We start from the raw sequence: 21,233 nt of genomic DNA, 5'->3' as shown, positions 1-21,233 counted from the left end.
GTATAGCACTTTTGGTAGTATGGCCATTTTGAAAATATTAATTCTGCCTATCCAAGAACATGGGAGATCTTTCCATCTTCTAAGGTTTTCTTTAATTTCTTTCTTTAGTGTTCTGTAGTTCTCATTGAAGAGGTCTTTCACCTCTTTTGTTGGATTGATTCCCAAGTATCTTATTTTTTTGAGACTATTGTGAATGGGGTAGTAAATTCTCTTTCAGAGTATTCATCACTTATGAATAAAAATGCATTAGATTTATGAGCATTGATATTATATCCTGCTATTTTACTGAATTCATTTATGAGTTCTAAAAGTTTTCTGGTGGAATTTCCCGGCTCCTCTAAATATATAATCATGTCATCAGCAATGGGGATAGTTTGAGTTCTTCTTTTCCTATTCATATACCTTTAATTTGTTTGGTCTGTTTAATTGCTCTGGATAGAGTTTCAAGGACAATATTGAAATGAAGTGGGCAAAGAGGGCATCTCTTCTTTGTTCCAGGTTTTAGGGGGAATGCTTTCAGTTTTTCTCCATTTAGAATGATATTGGCCATGGGCTTAGCATAGATAGAGAGCCTTTTCAATGTTAAGGAATGTTTCCAGTATCCCTATTTTTTCCAGTGTTTTGAGCATGCAGGGATGCTGTATTTTATCAAATGCTTTTTCTGTATCTATCAAAATAGCCATGTGATCTTGACTTTGTCTATTGATATGATGGATTACATTTATTAATTTCCAGATGTTGAACCAATCTTACATCCCTGGGATAAAACCCACTTGGTATGGTGCACTTTTTAATATGTTTTTGTAGGCAATTTGCTAACATTTTGTTGAGAATTTTTGCATCAGTGTTTATTAGGGATACTGGTCTGAAATTTTCTTTCCTCGATGTGTCTCTGTCTGGTTTAGGTGTCAGGCTGATATTGGCTTCATAGAATGAGTTTGGAAGGGTTCCCTCCTCTTCTCTTTCATGGAATACTTTGAGGAGTGTTGAAATGAGCTCTTCTTTAAAGGTTTTGTAGAACTCAGCTGAGAATCCATCTGATCATGGGCTTTTCTTTATTGGTAGACTTTTGATGACTTCTTGTATTTCATTACCTGAAATTAATCTATTTAAATTGTGTATGTCCTCCTAATTCAGTTCGGGTGAATTATATGTCTCTAGAAACCTGTTGATGTCTTTGAGATTTTCTATTTTGTTGGAGTATAGATTTTCAAAATAGCTTCTGATTATGTTTTGTATTTCAATAGTGTCTGTTGCAATATTTCCTTTTTCATTCCAAATTTTAGTAATTTGAGTTTTCTCTCTCCTTCTCTTTGTTTGTGTGGCTAAGGGTTTTTCAATTTTATTTTTTTAAAAGAACCAACTTTTTATTTTGTCAATTCTTTTGTTCCTCTCATTTCAATTTCATTGATTTCAGCTCTGATTTTAACTATTTCCTGTCTTCTACTACTTTTGATGTTGATCTGCTCTTCTTTTTCTAGGGCTTTAAGCTGTAATGTTAGGTTGTTTATTTGTTGACTTTTTCTTCTTTTTGAATACACTGCAAGCAATGAATTTTCCTCTGAGTACTGCTTTCATATTGTCCCAGAGATTTTGATGTGTTGTATCTTTGTTCTCATTTACCTCTAAGAATTTTTTTAATTTCCTCCCTTATGTCTTCTGTTATCAATTCATCATACAATAGCATACTATGTAATCTTCAGGTCTTGGAGTAGTTTCTGTTTTTTATTGTGTCATTGATTTCTAATTTCATTCCATTGCGATCTGATAGAATACAAGGTAGTACCTCTTTTTGTATTTAGTAAGAGTAGCTTTGTGGCATAACATATGGTCTACTTTAGAGAAAGATCTATGTGCTGCTGAGATGAAAGTACATTTGCTGTTTGTTGGATGAAAGATTCTATATTAGTTAAGTCTAAATTATCAATTGTGTTATTGAGATCTATGGTTTCTTTGTTCAATTATTGTTTGGAAGATCTGTCCAGTGGTGAGAGAGGTGTGTTAAAGTCACCTACTATTATTATGTTGTGGTCTATTTTGTTCCTGGAATTGAGAAGGATTTACTTGATATACATAGATGAGGACACTGGGGCATAGATATTTATGATTGTTATGTCTTGCTGATTTATGCTTCCCATAAGCAGTATGAAATGTCCTTCTTTATCCCTTCTAACTTTGAAGTCCACAGTATCTGATATAAGGATGGATACTGCAGATTTTTGCTGAGTCCATGTGCATGCTATGTTTTTTCTCATCCTTTAACCTTTAGTCTGTGGGTATCACTATGAGATGAGTCTCTTGCAGGCAGCATATTGTTAGGTCTTTCTTTTTAATCCAATCTGCCAGTCTATGACTTTTGATTGATGAGTTCAGGCCATTAACATTCAGGGTTATTATTGAGATATGATTTATATTCCCAGTCATTTTGGCTTATTTTTTTAACATGGCTTGGTTTCTCCTTTATTTGGCTATTCCTTTAGGGTAGTTCCTCCCTTTGCTGATTTACATCATTGTTTTTCATCTCTTCCTCATGGAATATTTTGCTGAGAATGTTGTGTAGTGCTGGCTTTCTTTTTGTAACTTCTTTTAGCTTTTGTTTATCATGGAAGGACTTTATTTTGTTACCAAATTTGAAGGTAAGTTTTTCTGGGTATAAGATTCTTGTTTAGCATCCATTTTCTTTCAGAGTTTGAAATATGTTGTTCCAGGCACTTCTTGCTTTTAGGGTCTGGGCTGAGAAATCTGATATCCATATTGTTTTCCCCCTATATGTAATCAAAGGTTTTTCTCTCACAGCCTTTAAAATCCTATCTTTATTTTGTATGTGAGATATTTTCATTATAATGTGCTTTGGTGTGAGTCTGTTGTAATTTTGTATATTTGGTGTCCTGTAAGCCTCTTGTATTTGATTTTCCATTTCATTCTTCAGATTTGGGAAATTTTCTAATTTATTTCATTGAATAGATTGTTCATTCCTTTGGTTTGTTTCTCTGTGCCTTCCTCGATCCCAATAATTCTTAAATTTGTTCTTTTCATATTATCCCATAATTATTGGAGGTTCCATTCATGATTTCTTACCATCTTCTCTGTTTGGTCAACTTTATTTTCAAGATTTATTATTTTGTCTTCATTTTCTTTCTTTTTTTAAACAAAGTTCAAAGTAGATTATATTTATGTGCTTCTTGGTCATTAAACAATGTACAGACATGAGCCACTGAATGATTTATGCTCCCCAAATGGTTAAACATGATTTTCCATGAAAGACTAGACATAAAAGCTTTTAGAAGCAGAACTGTTTCCTCCAAAAACCAACTTCAGTTGTACATTTGTGTTATGTATATTCCTTGAGAATGCTACAGTAGCAGTGCATAAATTTATTCTGTAAAAAGATCTGAAAGATGATTTTCAAGAGACTCTCAATGCATTGTGCTTTCAGATAAAAATCCTAAGACAAAAAGATCAGTTGCTATGACAGTAACAGTTAAAACTGCATATTGTATACACACACATATATATATATATACACATATATATATTAGAGATCAGAAGAGGCTACAAAGAAATGTAAATAGTTGTGCTTAGGGGACTTTTTGGTAAAGTTGTTTTAATAAATAAAAACTTAAAAAATATCTCAGTGACTGATATAAAATAGACACAGGTATCAAGGGTTTTCCATTCTCAGCTTAAGAATTTAAAGGTGAAAAAGTCATCTCTACAGAAACCATCTGATACCTGATAATCCCAATCTGGGCAAGTCACTTACAGTCAGGCAGGCAAGGGTCTTGGGAGAAAAGATAAAGGGATTCCCCTCCCCATTAACATAAAGCATTAACCCGAGGTAAAGCCAGGGCAAATCAACTAACTAAAAAAATGCCTACCTTCCCTTAGAACTCTGGACCAAATAGGTCAACCTACTTCAATGAGGTTTTTTAAAAAACCCATATGCTTTGTGTATGGACCACAACCCATCTGTAGTTCACAAGATGAATTAAATATGTCCTGTCTTCTGTGAGATCCTAGGATAAGCATGATTCCTTAGTACCTTATACTTTTTTAACCCTCCACACATTAACTGTAAAACTCTCAGAAACACCATAGCAACTGTTTACAATAATAGAGGGAAAGGTATACTTTACATAGTAACATTGATGTGTGTAGCTAGGAAGTCAATGTAATTTTATTTTTATGCTGGTCATTTTGTTCTTTTCAGCCTTTAGCTTGATGGACACATGACTCTTATCAAAGTGAATTAGAAAAATGATGAGAAAATAACAAATGTTTTAAAGTCTTTTGTCACTGGCTCTTTGCGGTTCCAAAATCTGTGGATATTTGTCACCGCCTGCAGCAACAACTTGCACGGGTCTTATGGGTGGTGGAGTGGAAACTGAGGCATTTCTATCTTTCTCTTTGGTGCACTGCTTTCTTGCTTGTTTATAGAGGATAGAGGAAATGAGGTTTACTTGCTTTGAGAGGAGAGAGAGAGACCCCGCTTATCAGAGAGAAAGAAACTTTGCTTAAGAGAGAAACTTGCTATGCCTTAAAGTCCTGCATCCTGTGAGATGTGTCTCAGTTTTCCGTTCCGAGATCTGCCTTCCGCCGCTGCCCCTACTCGCTGCTGTGTTCTTTCTTCTGGCTTTTTTACTAATGGCTGCTGTGGCATGTCTTCTCTGGCTACTGCTGCACCGCGTGTCTGCTATGGCTGCTGTCTGTGTTTTTCCCTCTGGCTGCTTCTAATGGCTGCTGTGGTGTGTCTTCTTCTCTGGCTACTTCTAATGGCTGCTGTGTCTCCGTCTGGCTCTGCCTACGCTTATATCACCTCCAGGAGGCGGAGAGCAGGGCCATGCCTCTTACACAAAGATTAGGCGAGACACTCCGAGCAGGCAATTAGTGCTCGAGAACACATGCACATACATTGTGTGCGTGGACGAGAAAAATCACCTGAGTGTGCTTATGTCAATTAACCTCCTCGCTGCCGATGTGATCAGGCACCATCCCGGCACCGCCAACATGGCACAGCCCCCAACAGTCTTTTGCACAACAGGCATAGATATAAAAAGAATTTCTTCAAATAGTTTCCTAGGTGTCACTCAGAAGCATCCTTGCTGTCTGTAACTTAATGTGCTGGCATCCTTCAAATAAAATTATAGAGAAATTTAAAATATATATTATACATTTGCAGTTATTTGAAATCATTCAATAGTTTGTGGCATGTTAATGGAGTGAATAGAGATAAAAGGCAGTCCACATTCATATTTTCAAGATAAATTTACTTTAGAAGTCAGTTGAAATCCTTGCTCATGTTCTAAGTATAGCCATTGTGATAAGACCTAAGATATAAGCAGCCACTAATTTTTGATTCACACTTAAGTGGAGGTAGAGAGGCACCAGTGATTCCACATCCCCCAGCGTGGGCAGCATCAGGGCTGCAATGCACACCACTACCAGGAAGACAGTTAGTAAACTAGGTCCTGAGGAGACAGTTCTGTTTTCTGGTTGAAACGACTGTTCAAAAAATAAACTTTCCGTAAAATGTTCCTTTATTCATTTTTCCTCCTCTTCCTTTTGTTATTTTGCAGATGGGAGAAGAGTAGCGACGACCTCTTTCCTTCCTAAAGCCTTCCTCTGGCTTTGCTCGGAAACTTGGAGATGGAATTTATCTATTACACCATAGTGACAGGATGGAATATCTCTATGACGAATCACAATATCCTCACAACACAGAGGCTTTACTGCACTTGGAGAATCACTGGCAGAGTTGCTTTGGAAAAGTGAAGGAGCGAGGGTCTGATATCCGCAGGTGATCCCAGCAGCAATCAAGAACCCATTCAAGAAGAACCACGCCTGCATCTCTTTGTCTTCATTTTCTAAGGTTCTGTCTTCCAAGTGATCTAGCCTGTTGGTTATGCTTTCTATTGAGTTTTTCATTTGTTTTATTGTTTCCTTCATTTCAAGGATTGTGGGTTTTTTTTTTTTTTCAGAATCTCTATCTCTTTATTGAAATGATATTTTGCTTCCTGCTTTTGTTCTTTTAACTCTTGATTGGTGTGATCATTCAATGCCTGCATTTTCTCTCTCATTGTTTGCTTCTCTGATCATTTAAATTATGTACATTCTGAACTCCCTTTCAGACATCTCTTCTGCTATGTTGTCATTGGATTTTATTGATGTAGCATCTAGGTTTGTTTGGGACATTTTCTTCCCTTGTTTTCTCATATTGCTCAAGTGTCTTCCTCTCTAGTAGTGAAACTCTGAGATATTGTAGTTTTCCCCCTATTGACTTATAGTGTCCCTGTAGGTTTCCAATAACTCACCTCCTAGCCTTCAGTAGCCTGAAGTCTTGGAGGAACTTGATAATGCTGTGATCCAAAAAGGAGCTGCCCCTCTAGGGGTGGTGGCCTCCAGGTGGGGTATATTCCCTGCTAGTGGGCAGAGGTGCCTCCATGTGTTGACCGATGGTCAACCGAAGGGGCACTAGACTGCAGGCTGGGGCATGGCCGGTCTGGGCCTGGGTCTCTGAGTTTACCGCCCCAGGGTGGGAGAAGCCTCACCCAGTGTGGAAGACTCACCTGGTAGAGAAGTCTCGCTGGGCTGCTCTCCTCTGCAAAGTTCCTTGCTGTCTGGGACTACCACCCCAGCCAGGGAGCCTTGCCCAGTGGGGAAGACTCACCTGGCATCTCTGAGCTGGTTCCAAGTCTTTCAATACCTCCTCTTCTTGAATCCTGAGTTCTGGAACTACATGGAATGCAGTCATCCTCTAGTCCAATATCTTGAAACCAGCCGGGTCTTGTTTTTTAATCCAATCTGCAAGTCTCTATCTTTTGATGGATTAATTTAAGTCATTAATACTCAAGGTTATTACAGAGATATGACTTGTGTCCCTAGTCTATTGATATGATGAATTACATTTATTGATTTCCATACTTAGAACTAACCCTGCATCCCTGGGATGAATCCCACTTGACCATGATGCACTATCTTTTTAATATGTTTTTGTATGTGAATTGCCAGAATTTTATTGAGAATTTTTGCATCTTGTTCATCAGGAATGTTGGTCTGAAGTTTTCTTTCCTTGGTGTGTCTTGGTTTTGGTATCAGAGTGATATTAGCCTCATAGAGTGAGTTTGGAAGGGTTCCCTTCTTTTCTATTTCATGGAATATTTTTTTATTTATTACAATTTTATTCACAGTTGTTCAAATTTAGAAGCAACTTACATATCTCTTAATAGGAGAATGAATAGACAAACTATGGTATATCCATACAATGGGATATTATTTAATGCTAAGAAGAAATGAACTATTAATGCTAGATAGTTACCTTAAATGCATTTTGCTGAGTGAGATAAGCCAGTCTGAGAGGCCTATACAGTATGACTCAACTATATGCCATTTTAGAAAAGGCAAAACTATGGAGAACAGTAAAAAGATCACTGTTTGTTAGGACTTGAGTCTGGGAGAAGAACCAGTAGAGTGGCATGGATTTTAGGGCAGGGAGACTACCCTCAAAGAGATACTGTTATGGTGGAAACTTGACTTTATGCATTTGTTAAAACCCATAGGACTGTCTGTATGACAAAAAAAAGTGAATCCTAATGTAAAGTATGTATTTTAGTTAATACTAAAATATTAGTATTGATTCATCATGTTTAACAAATTCTACTAGAACCTGAGGGAAAGTCTGTGAGATGGGGAGAGGAGGTACACGAGAAGTCGTGAAGCTAAAACTGCACTGAAAAAAAAAATTTAAAGCATTTTTTAAAAAGTTAATACAAACTGTGATTGATTTGACTTTTTCCCCCAGAAATATGAATTCTTTCTGCACAGGCAGAGAGTGATTTTCCCTTTCCTACCTTGGCCTAATGACTTGCTTTGGCAATGGAATGTTATCAGGTATCCTGGACTAAAGGTTTATAAGTGCTGATGTGTCTTTTGCTCTTCCACTTCAGCCATTATCCTGAGAAAAACATGCCCTGGTGGATTCCAGGAAAGAATGAGCAAAACATGAAACAAAGCTTCCCTGGGTTTGTCTACCCAGCTGAGCATCTCCACACACATCTGACCTCTTGGTGAATGAACCCAACATCAGCAACACTACCCAGGTGTACCCAGTCTAGATCACCCAGCATAAAGCTGACCAATAGACATGCCAGCTAAGTAATATCATAATAGTGCTTGCCACTGTGATTTTCTGATGGTTTGTTATCCAACAATAGTTAATAAAAAAGAACAAGAGGAAGTGGGGTGCCATGATAAAACCTTAAATATGTGAGTGTAATTTAAGAACCAGAAAATAGGACATGAGGAAATTATTGAAGTTGGAAAAATAGTGTTGTCTAGCCATGAAAGATTTAGTAAAAATAGTGCCTGTTATAAATTGGTAGTGAGAATTGTTCTTTTGTATTTTCATTTAATGTTAGAAGTACTGTGCCAATTTTCACACATACATACACAGCAAAAAACAGGTCTAGATGTTTATTGATATTGCATTGAATCTATGATAATGTTAAGGGATTGACTTCATAATGATGTACCTCTCATTCCATGAAAAAACTACATCCTTTATTTTGGTTTTGTAAAAATATTTCCTTTGATAGTCTTTTATCCTTTTCTCTGTAAATATTTTGATTTTTTAAAAAAATTATTTATTTTGATTCATTGTACACAAATGGAGTACAACTGTTGTTTCTCTGGTTGTACATGAAGTAGAGTCATACCACTTGTGTAATCATACATGTACATAGGATAATGATTTTTGTCTCATTCTGTTATTTCATGGAATAATTTGAGAACTATTGGTATTAATTCTTCTTTGAAGGTCTTATAGAACTTGGATTAGAATCTGTCTGGTCCTGGACTTTTCTTAATTGGTAGACTTTTAGTGGCATTTTCTATTTCATTACTTGAAATTGTTCTGTTTAAATCATGTATGACCTCCTGATTCAGTTTAGGTAGGTCTTATGTCTCTACAAATTTGTCAATGGCTTCAGTATTTTCTATTTCATTGGAGTATAAATTTTCATAAAAGTTTCTAATTATCACAATGACACAATTGAAATACAGAAGATATTTCCCTTTTCATCACATATTTTAGTAATTTGGGTTATCTCTTTGCTAGTGTGTCTAGGGGTTTTATCAATTTTATTGTTTTTTCTCAAAGAACTTTTTGTTTTGTCAATTTTTTGAATTGTTTCTTTTTTTAAATTTCATTGATTTCAGCTCTGATTTTAACTATTTTCTGTTTTCTATTTCTTTTGGTGTTGATTTGTTCTTTTTTGAGGGCTTTGATATGTAATGTTAAGTCATTTATTTGTTGACTTTTTTATTCTTTTAATAAATGAGCTCAATGCAATGAACTTTCCTCTTAGTACAGCCTTTATAGTGTCCCAGAGATTTTGGTATGTTGTATTGGTATTCTCATTTCATCCTTGATTTCTTCTACTATCCACTTATCATTCAGTAGTATATTATTTAGTCCCCATGTGTTAGAAAAACTTCTATTGTTTATTTTATTATTGATTTCTAATTGTAGTCCATTATGATCTGACAGACTACAAGGCATTATCTCCATTTTTTTTTTATTTACTAAAAGTTGCTTTGTGGCATATCGTATGGTCTATTTTAAAGAAGGAACCATGTGCTGCCCAAGAAAAAAGTGTATTCACTCATTCATGGATGAAATATTCTATTTATGTCTGTTAAATCTAAATTATTGATTGTATCATTTAGTTCTATAGTTTCTTTAGTTTTTATTTAGACGATCTGTCCAGTAGTGAGAGAGGGGTATTAAATTCACCCAGTATTATTGTATTGTGGTCTATTTTACTCTTGAAATTGAGAAGTGTTTGTTTCACATACATAGGTGCTCCATTGTTTGGAACATATATATTTATAATTGTTATGTATTGCTGCTGTATAATTCCCTTCAGTAGAATGAAATGCCTGTCTTTATCCCTTCTGATTAACTTTGGCCTGAAGTCCACTTTATCTGATATGAAGATTGAAACCCCTGCTTGTTTATGCAATCCATATGAGTGATTTTTTCCCCATCCTTTCACCTTCAGTCTGTGGATGTCTTCCTATGAGGTTAGTCTCTTGGAGACAGCATATTGTTGGGTCTTGTTTTTAATCAAATCTGCAAGTCTCTTTTGATTTATGAGTTTAGGCCATTAATATTCAAGGTTTTTACTGATCTATGATTTGTATTTCTGGTCATTTTGGTTTATTTCTGACTTTTAATTTGATTTAGTCTCTCTTTTGACTATTCCTTTAGTGTAGTTCCTCCCTTTGCTAGTTTTCAATTTTTTTCACTTCATTCTTGTAGAATATTGTGTTGAGAATATTCAGTAGTGCAGGTTTTCTAATTGTGAATTCTTTTAACTTTTGTTTATCATGGAAGGTTTTTATTTCATCTTTAAATCTGAAACTTACTTTTGCTGGATATAAATTTCTTGTTTGGCATTGATTTTCTTTTAGAGCTTGAAATATGTTGTTCCATATCCTCCTAGCTTTGATGGACTGGGTTGAGAAATCAGCTGAGGTCCAAATTGGCTTTCTTCTATATGTAAAGTAATGTGTCTTGGTGTGGGTCTGCTGTAGTTTTGTACATTAGGGTCCTATAAGTCTCCTGTATTCGATTTTCCATTTCATTCTTTAGGTTTGGGAAATTTTCTGATATTATGTCATTGAAAATATTGTGCATACCTTTGGTTTGTGTCTCTGCTCCTTATTCTATCCTGATAACTCTTAAGTTTGGTCTTTTCATGTTATCACATGGTTCTTGGAAGTTCTGTTCATGGATTTTTTCCAATCTTTTCTGCACAGTCCAATTTATTTTCAATATTAAATATTTTATCTTCATTGTCTGAGGTTCTATCTTCCAAATGGTCTAGTCTGTTGGTGATGCTTTCCATTCGGTTTATAATTTGATTTATTGATTCCCTCATTTCAAGGATTCCTGCTTATTTTTTCCACAATCTCTAACTCTTTACTGAAGTGATCTTTCACTTCCTGCATTTTCTGTTTGATTTCACTGTTGATACCATTCTTTACTTTACAGATGAGATTAACTATGTACATTCTAAACTCTATCTTGGACATTTCTTCTATTGTGTTGTCAGTGGCTTCTCTTATTGGAGCATCTTGGTTTGTTTGTGGCATTTTTTTATTAAAAATCATAAATTTACATAGGGGAATGTTGTGTGATTCATTCTGTTATTTTTTCCCTTCCCCTCCACCCTCCCACCCCTCTTTTCCCTCTATACAGTCCTTCCTTCGTCCATTCTTACCACCCTCCTTATCCCTAACCCTAAACCTAACTCTAACCCTAACACTAACCCCTCTTACCGCCCCCCTCATCCGCTTATCAGCTAGATCATTCGTCCTTTAGTTTTTTGAGATTGGCTTATCTCACTTAGCATGATATCCTCCAATTTCATCCATTTGCCTGCAAATGCCATAATTTTATCATTCTTCATGGTGAGTAATATTCCATTGTCTATATATATGCCACGGTTTCTTTATCCATTCATCAACTGAAGGGAATCTAGGTTGGTTCCACAATCTGGCTATGGTGAATTGAGCAGCAATGAACATTGATGTGGCTGTATCTCTGTAGTATGCTGATTTTAAGTCCTTTGGATAGAGGCCAAGGAGTGGGATAGCTGGGTCAAATGGTGGTTCCATTCCAAGCTTTCTGAGGACTCTCCATACTGCTTTCCAGAGTGGCTGCACTAATTTGCAAACCCACCAGCAATGTATGAGTGTACCTTTTTCCCCACATCCTCTCCAACACCTATTGTTGCTTGTATTCTTGATAATCACCATTCTAATTGGGGTGAGATGGAATCTTAGGGAAGTTTTGATTTGCATTTCTTTTATTACTAGAGATGTGGAACATTTTTTCATATATCTGTTGATTGCTTGTACATCTTCTTCTGTGAAGGGTCTGTTCATTTCCTTAGCCCATTTGTTGATTGGATTATTTGTATTCTTGGTGTAGAGCTTTTTGAGTTCTTTATAGATTCTGGAGATTAGTGCTCTATCTGAAGTATGAGTGGCAAAGATATTCTCCAACTCTGTAGGCTCTCTCTTCACATTACTGAAGAGAAAGCTTTTTAGTTTGAATCCATCTCAGTTGTTGATTCTTGCTCTTATTTCTTGGGCTATGGGAGTCCTGTTAAGGAAGTCTGATCCTAAGCCAACAAGTTGAAGGTTTGGACCTACTTTTTCTTCTATAAAATGAGGGGTCTCTGGTCTGATTCTGAGGTCCTTGATCCATTTTGAGTTGAGTTTTGTGCAGAGTGAGAGATAGGGGTTTAATTTCATTCTGTTGCATATGGTTTTCCAGTTTTCCCAGCACCATTTGTTGAAGAGGCTATCTTTTCTCCATTGCATATTTTTGGCACCTTTGTCTAGTATGAGAAAATTGTATTTATTTGGGTTTGTGTCCATGTCCTCTATTCTGTACCATTGATCTACCTGTCTATTTTGGTACCAATAACATGCCGTTTTTGTTACTATTGCTTTGTAGTAGAGTTGAAGATCTGGTATTGCAATACCCCCTGCTTCGCTCTTTCTACTGAGGATTGCTTTAGCTATTCTGGGTTTCTTATTCTTCCAGATGAATTTCATAATTGCTTGTTCTATTTCTGTAAGGTCCATCATTGGGATTTTAGTTGGAATTGCATTGAATCTGTATAGCACTTTTGATAGTATGGTCATTTTGGCAATATTAATTCTGCCTATCCAAGAACATGGGAGATCTTTCCATCTTCTAAGGTTTTCTTTAATTTCTTTCTTTAGTGTTCTGTAGTTCTCTTTGTAGAGGTCTTTCACCTCTTTTGTGATATTGATTCCCACGTTGACATTCTGTTTTGATGAGAGCACATGGCTATGGTCAACCCACTTGAGGTCACCCAGTTTTGGATGATCACCTTCAGAATTTGTGTGATCTCATTATCTCATTATCTATATGGCACATTAGTTGCCATATGCTCAGCTAATTTTCCACTTGTGATCCTAAATTGATAGAGGTGGCCCCTGGAACAACATGAGTAAGGGGCAAATCCACTAGAAAACACTTTTTGTTTGGTGTCTGGCCTTAACCCAGTTGGCTGGGTTGCTGATAACTGGGAGATAATTTATCCTTGGAGGTATGGGCATATCTGGGTTCATTGTCCAACCAAGTTATGAGAAGGTAAGGTCACTTGTAACTTTCAGAGTCCATAGCCATTTCCATGCATATGACATGTTCCTGTTCTCAAAGAATGTTTTTCTTAGGCCAGGTCATACAGACTCAGCTACAATGACAATTGTATTATAAATCTGTCATGGTCCAACCAATTATCTGGGGAGCCACACAAGAATCATTTAGGTTTTTAATACATAAGGCAGTTATCTCATTCAGTTGAACTTGTTTTTCAGTTATCCATCTGACTGTATCATGTACACTCCTGTATCCCCAGAGTGTACTAGATCGAACACATTGTCTTTTTTTCAGGCTTGGTTGTGAACATGTAAGAGTCTCCTGTTTAAAAGAGGGGAAGAGAAATTTCCTGTTAGGAATGGACAAATAGGGCTGGGGAGATAGCTCAGTTGGTAGAGTGCTTGCCTCACAAGCACAAGGCCCTGGGTTCAAATCCCCAACACCACAAAAAACAAACAAACAAACAAACAAACAAAAAAAAAAACCAAAGCACAGGAATGGACAAATATATTCTCTTTGATTCTTGGGGCAATTAGAAAACCATTGCCATACAGTTTAATTGACTTTCTGAATTTTCCAAGGCAGTCCACTAGTGGATAAAAGAGGGAACTCTCCACATACTGAAAAATCAGCCTGAAGATGAACCTCAAAAACTGAGAGCCCAGTCTGTAAACAGGTTGGGGTGTATTTGGCATGGACTTAGGAAGAGATACAGAAGGTAATGAGTAACAGTATAATGCATGATTATTCAAGGGTCTTACCTGGGTCTTGTCTCTTGAAGAGATATTTGGGGTTCTTTGGAAGATTTGTCACTCATCTGTTTGGGTTCCCTGAGGATCAGATGAATCATCTTATGGTGGTGCCCTTTTCACTCAGGCATGGTAACATGGTTCAACACCTGCAAGTTTTGGAAAAATGAGTGATTGAGAGTAAAGGCCTGTCCATTTTTCTATTAGTTGATCCTCCAGTCTCTGGTTTTTCCATCTTGGTTGGAAATATTGTAGAGCATCCTCAGAGGAGGGCTTGTCCTAGAGAAGGCAAACTCATGCATAAGGTCTAAAATTTGGTCAAGCAATTGTTACAAAGTGTTTAATTTCATGTTTGTATTTGAAATGTAGAGAAATATCCTCCTCACAGAGGCCTGAAGAAACCTCACATATATAATTTCATAAAGTTTCAATTGTAGCCCACTTCTGGGGCCACTCTTAAGAAGGGCAAAATACAAACACAGAAACCAAAGGTCAAATGTTTTCTCGGATATTCTGATGCTAATGCTCAATAAGAGGGGGCATAGGGAAGAATAGAGTTACTTTATATTAGGTAGAGGGGAGTGAAGAGAGGGGAATGGGTATGGGGAAAGGAGTGATCATAGAGTGAAACAGACATTATGTACATGTATGACTGCATAACTGATGTGATCCTGCAATTTGTATAATCAGAAAAATGAGAGATTACACTCCATTTATGATCTATCAAAATGTTTAAATGTGTACTATTGTCATGTACAACTAATTAGAACAAATAAAATTAAAGATTAAAAATAAAAAGGGCAAAAGGTGATACCTTTTTCCTTGTTAAACTAGTTACCTCGTGCATTTTGGCTGAAGTCATTTTTAAAGTATGGTTAATCTTTTCTTCCTTTCTTGTCAATTGAGATCTTCATGCACTATGCAGTTTCCATTGAATTCCTAAAGTTTTACTTACCTTTTTCATTACTTTTAAGACAAAATCGGGTCAATTATCACTCTACTTGGAGTCATGAATACTATCCCTGGGAATAATATCTTTTAGTAACATTTGAGCCTCTTCTGTGGCCCACCCATTGTGTTCTTGTGGGATATTCATCACCTCTTCTATTGCCTGGCATAATCATGGTCCTCTGAGGCATGGTCTTACAAATTTAGTTGACATATCTTGCCCATAATGAGTGTTTTTGATGAATATAATCAATTATGACAAGCACTAGCTTCTCTGATAATAAAATGACTTTTAGGATTTACCTTCTTGTGAGAGGAAGTATCCAATTCCTATTATTGAGCTCTCTTTTTGTCTACTTCCCATATTTATGGGTAAAAGTGGTTAAGTTAATTTCAGTTATAAGGAGAGCCAAAGCATGACTGTGTGACCAGTTTAATCACTTAATCATCCAGGTGGTTACCTTGAGCTATTATAGTGTTCTTTTGGTGCCCAAAATAGTATGTGATAGTCACCTTCTTTGGTATAAGGACAGCCTCCAAGAGTTTGATTGTCTCTTGGGAATGTTTTATGTCCTTATTATTGAAGTTCAGGAGTCCCCTCTCCTTTCATAGGAGCTCATTTTGAAAAAATCAAAAAGGCATATGTTAAGTCAGTGAAAATATTTAACATTTTTCCTTCTTGAAACTCAAGCATCAAGTTAGAGCTATCAATTCAGCCTTTTGAGTAGATGTGCCTGCAAGGAGGGGGTTAGATTCAATGACCTCCTATAGAGTCACTACTACATAGCCAACATTACACCTTCCATGATCCATGAAGCTGATTTCATACATAAACAATCCTTAGTTTGCATGTCTGAGTTATTAGTCCACAAGATCTGGTCAGCTGGAAAAAAGCATCAAGAACTTCTACACATTATGGTGAAGAGATAGAGAAAAGGACCTATAGGCAGCAGGGCAATGGGGTTTAAAGTTGATGTTTGGAGAGTCACATTGGAGTTATCTAATAACTAATAGTAGAATTAATATCTAATAGCCTGATAATTACCTAACTTCCCAGTGTTTATCATTCATTGCCTACATTTGCTCTTATCTCCTTCTTTGCTTCGTGAATCATTTTAATTATGTATATTCTGAACTCCTTTTCTGACATCTCTTCTTCCATGCTGTCACTGTATCCTATTAATATAGAATCTAGGTTTGTTTGGATCATTTTCTTTCCTTGTTTTTTTCATGTTGTTCATGTATCTTCCCCTCTAGCAGTGCAGATCTGGGGAATTGCAGTTTTCCCCTAGAGCCTTATAGTGACTCTATAGGTTTCCAAAACCTCTTCTTTAAGGGGGAGAGCAATATTAGCAGTGCCCAGTACAGACAATATGCCGTCCTAAACCAAATAGCCCGTATGAAGACATTAACAATGTTGTCTTAATAAACAGAATGAGTTCAATTTTTATCTACAGTTTACAAATAGATTTGCAATAAGGCCTGCAGTTTCTAATGGAGGACAAAGAAGATGCGGAGGGGTGTAGGATGTAACTGTTAATGGGATAAGAAAAGAGTATAAAGAAGTTCTAGATCTTAGAAAGAGTGAAAGTGTAATCAAAAGAAGTTGATTATTAGCATGAGAAAAGGGAGAAAGAGACTCTGAGGCAACAGGTAAACAAAAGGAAAATAGAGCAAGAAAAGTAAAGAAATAAAAGCTTAAAATTTTTCAAAAAGGAGGGAAAAAAGAAAAAAAACTACACTATAACAGTCATATAGTATTCACACCTCCCAGTCAGTAGCCTGATGCATGAGAGGTACCTGACAATGTGCTTCCAATCTCCAGCAGGCGTCTCAGGATGGGATTTGCCCCACCTAAAGATGGGAGCTACCGCTTCCAGGATAATCGAAGATGGCTGGTCTGTTTTCCAAATGTGTTGGCAAATGGGGATCTGTATCTAGGGGTGTGGGCGTGGTTGGCCAGGAGTCCTGGAGGTGAGGCACAGTTAGTCTGGTTGGGGGTCCCACAGGTCCTGGCTGTTGTCTCAAAATGGCGGCAACCACGTGTAACCAAACCTGCAGGTCCTGTGACAGTGGACATCCAGGCAACAGCAGGCAGCTGACAATCCACTGGCAGTCTGCGGTCAATCTGTTGGCTACCGGTGGATGATCAGCAGGTGGACCTCAGGTGGTGGGTGATGGGTAGGTGAAAGGCAGGTGATGGGCAGGCCCCCAGTGTTTGGCCAATATCTGCCCTTTTGCTCTACCAAGGTTAAGTCTCATATGACACTTATGTGGTAATTGGCTGCTCAAGTGTAAAATTTTGAGCATCTTTTAGGAAATTGCAAGTGGCTGGTACTGCTTGGAGACAAAGGGGACCATTCTTTGGCCATTTGGTCTAATTGTTTTGAAAAATAAGCTACAGGATGGAGAATTTTAACTAATAACTGAATAAGAATGCCCAGCCAAATTCTTTGTCATTTGTGCATACATATAGTTTAAATGACTTTTCTAAGTTGGGCAATTGCAAAGCAGGGGCAAACATCAGTAAGTTCTTCAAGGTTTTGAAAAAGGTTTGACATTTCATTTTCTACTTATTCTACACTCAGGAGACCCCAGTTTCTATGCTACACAGATGCTGAAAAAGCCATAGGGAGAACACTGGACACACTGAAAGACAGGAAATGAACCTCACTACAAGTTTATACATGGATTAAAGGACCTGGGGACAACAGTACCAACGAGTATTTTTTAAGACATTCAGTGATTGTAGTAAAAGAGATTTAGTGCTTATCTAAAAGTAATACTTATACGTGAACAACAGAGGCCACACGTTGAATTAAAGTATCGATATCGGGTGTTCACCCAACCCAGGGCACTTAAGATAAAGAAGCTCACATAATTCCTAGCATAAAACAACAAGTGATAACCATCCTAATAAATGGGAATACCTGCAAGCAATATCAAAAACCAAGGGGAAAAAATACTCCAAACACCATAATAATTTAGCAACTGAACCCATGAACACCACAGTAATGAAAATGGCAGATGAAGAATTAAGGAAATTCTTTCAGAAGCCATGTATAAATTATGGGTTTGTTTGAGCCATATAAGGCAGGAAAGCTGCTTTTCTGGGAACTCCTGGGTGAAATCCCCTGATTTGAAAAAACCCAGATCATGCTGGCACTCTGTTTTAGCTCACAATCCTAGGATCAAATATAGCCACCCAGAGATGGGCATAACTTGCCAAACACTGAAACAAGACCCCTCCCACACTGAAACCTTATTTCTGCCTTTGATGTGCTTCTCCTTAAATAAAGAATTGGAGCCTTTTTCACTCGTTCAGTTCCAGTTCTTATCAGGTCTGGAAGACCCATCAGGTGCCCCACTTCTTAAATCTACTCTGGCTTTGTCTTTATTTCTTACTGATTATTTCAGACTTTTTACTTTCTCAGGCAGTTCACACATCCTAGCAGGAACATGCTCTGCTGGGGTGCTGGCTCCTCCATCAAAGTTCATAGTTAAAATGTTCAATAAGCTAAAAAAAGAAGTAAGGAATAAAATTAGAGAAAATACAGGCAGTGAAAGATCATTTCAATGAAGAGATAGAGATTCTGAAAAAGATCCAAAGAGATATTCTGGAAATGAAAGACTCAATAAGCCTAATTAAAAATTCAATGGAAAGCATCACCAATAGGTAGATAACTTTAAAGATAGATTTTCAGGCCTTGAAGACAAAGTGCATAATCTTGAAAACCAAGGTGACAATAGAGAAAAGATTGTAAGAGAACATGATCCGGATATTCAAGAAATCTGCGATAACATCAAGAGACAAATTTAACAATCATTAAGGTAGATGAAGGCTCCATAATACAAACTAAAGGAATGCAAAATCTTTTCAGTGAAGAAATATTAGAAACCAGATAGGCAGATTAAAAAAAAAAAAGATCTCCAAGACATGTTATAATGAAATACCTAATATACAGAATGAGCATGGAATTTTAAAAGCTACAAGATAAAAAAGGCAGGTCATATTTAGAGGTAAACTAATTTGGATTTAAACCGATTTCTCAGTCCAGACCCTAAAAGCCAGGAGGACTTGCAAAAATATATACCAAGTTCTTAGGAAAATGGATGCCAACCAAGATTATTATATTCAGCAAAAATATGTTTTGAAATAAAAACCTTTTATAATAAGAAATAACTAAAAGAATTCATAACCACAAAGTCTGCACTATAAAACAGAATGAAATATTTCATGCAAAAGAAATGAAAAGTAAAACTGAAAACCAACAAAGGGATGAATAGTCCTAGAACAATAGTCAATTAAAGGAGAATGAAGTTTGAATTAAGAATTAGAATTAAAATGGCAGAATATAAAAATAATCTCTCAATAATAACCAAGAATGCAGTCTACATGTTGTAATCAAAAGACAGATAGGGAAATTGGATTTAAAAAAAGATGCAACCATATGCTGTTTGTAAGAAATTCACCTTACAGCTCAAAGATACTCATAGACCAAAGGGGAAAGGATAGAAACAGATATACCATGCACATGGCAGTCATAAACCAGCAGAAGTAGCTGCTCTCATGTCAGACAAGTGGACTTCAAGACAAAATTAATCAGAAGAGACAGAGAAGGCCACTTCATACTGGTTAAGGGAGTCATCCAATGAGAGACATGAGCTACCAAAATCAACCTTTTTTTTCAATGAAGTAATTTGTTTATTCTAAAACTGTGATTGATACTATACCAAAATATCAATGATAATCTATACATATAAATAAGTATAATCATATCATAATAGTGAAACATTTTTGAAACAAGATAAAAATTGACATATTTTTGAATATAATTACTTCATATTTAAATGTTTAAAGTCATGAAGATCATGTCAAATTTAAATGTGTAAAGAATATTAAGGGGAAGATGTAACTCAATAGATTTATATTAATGTTTTGGTAAAGGTAGCATCACCAGTCTCATGCAAAACTGTAGTCAGAATGGAAATCTGGGTCTGTTTCAAAGAAAATAAAATACTTGGGAATCAATCTAACAAAAGAGGCAAAAGAACTCTACAATGAAAACTATAGAACACTAAAGAAATTGAAAAATACGTTAGAAGATGGAAAGATCTCCCATGTTCTTGGACAGGCAGAATTAATATTGTCAAAATGGCCATAGTACCAAAAGCACTACACAGACTTAATGCAATTCCTATTAAGTTTCCAATGGTACTCTTCATAGAAAGAGAAAAAGCAGTCATGAAATTCATTCAGGAAAATAAGATACCCAGAAGAGCCAAAGCAATCCTTAGCAAGAAAAGTGAAGCAGGAGACATCACAAAATCAGACCTTAAATTGTACTACAGAACTATTGTAATAAAAGCAGCTTGGTATTGGCACCAAAACAGACATGAAGACCAATGGTGCAGAATAGAAAACAGAGACAAACCCACATAAATACATTTATTTCATACTGAACAAAGGCACCATAAAAATACACTGGAGAAAAGATAGCCTCTTCAGCAAATGGTGCTGGGGAAACTGGAAATCCATATGTACTAAAATGAAATTAGACCACCTATCTTTTCCCTGCACACAACTCAACTCTATGTGCATCAAGGACCTAGGCATTAAACCTGAGATCCTGTGCCTACTAGAAGAAAAAGTAGGACCACCACTCCATCATGGCAGCCTAGAAACCAAATTCTTCAACGAGATGCCTAAAGCATGAGAAGTAAAATCAGGAAACAATAATTGTGATTGTATCAAACTAACAAGATTCTTACCCCAAAGGAAATAATCAAGGATGTGAACAGAGAGCCTACAGAGTGGGAGAAAATCTTTTCTACCTGCACCTCAAATAGAGCATTAATCTCCAGGATATATAAAGAACTCAAAAACCTTAACACCAAAGACAAACAAACAAAACAAAAACAAAAACAAATAGCCAAATCAATAAATGGGCAAAGGAACTGAACACTTTACAGAAGAAATATGGTCAACAAATATATGAAAAAATGTTCAACAACACTAGCAATTAGAGAATAGAATTTCTCTAATTAATTTCTTTAATTAGAATATTAAAACTACACTGAGATTACATCTCACTCCAGTCAGAATGGTAACTATCAAGAATACAAGTAACAATAAGTGTTGGTGAGGATGTGGGGGAAAATATACACTCATACATTGCTGATGGGACTACAAATTGAAAAGCAGTATGGAGATTGCTCAGAAAACTTGGAATGGAACCACCATTTGACCCAGTTATCCCACTCCTTGGCACTGAAAATCAGCAAACTACAGTGACATGGCCACATCAATGTTTATAGTCACTTAATTAACAATA

At 36.4% G+C, this 21,233-nt stretch overlaps 1 long non-coding RNA gene across 1 annotated transcript in view; it reads right to left on the bottom strand.

The window, feature by feature from the left end:
* Positions 1–21,233, bottom strand: part of LOC306668627 — a 61,990-nt gene that overhangs the window by 31,259 nt on the left and 9,498 nt on the right. The window contains exon 2 of the long non-coding RNA XR_013765918.1: positions 13,963–14,099. This is a non-coding gene — a long non-coding RNA (uncharacterized lncRNA). The remainder of the gene's footprint in view (positions 1–13,962; positions 14,100–21,233) is intronic.

This window comes from Sciurus vulgaris (genome assembly GCF_902686455.1).
Source record: "Sciurus vulgaris genome assembly, chromosome: 8".
NCBI classification, from domain to species: domain Eukaryota; kingdom Metazoa; phylum Chordata; class Mammalia; order Rodentia; family Sciuridae; genus Sciurus; species Sciurus vulgaris.
This window is presented reverse-complemented; position numbering and strand designations above follow the sequence as displayed.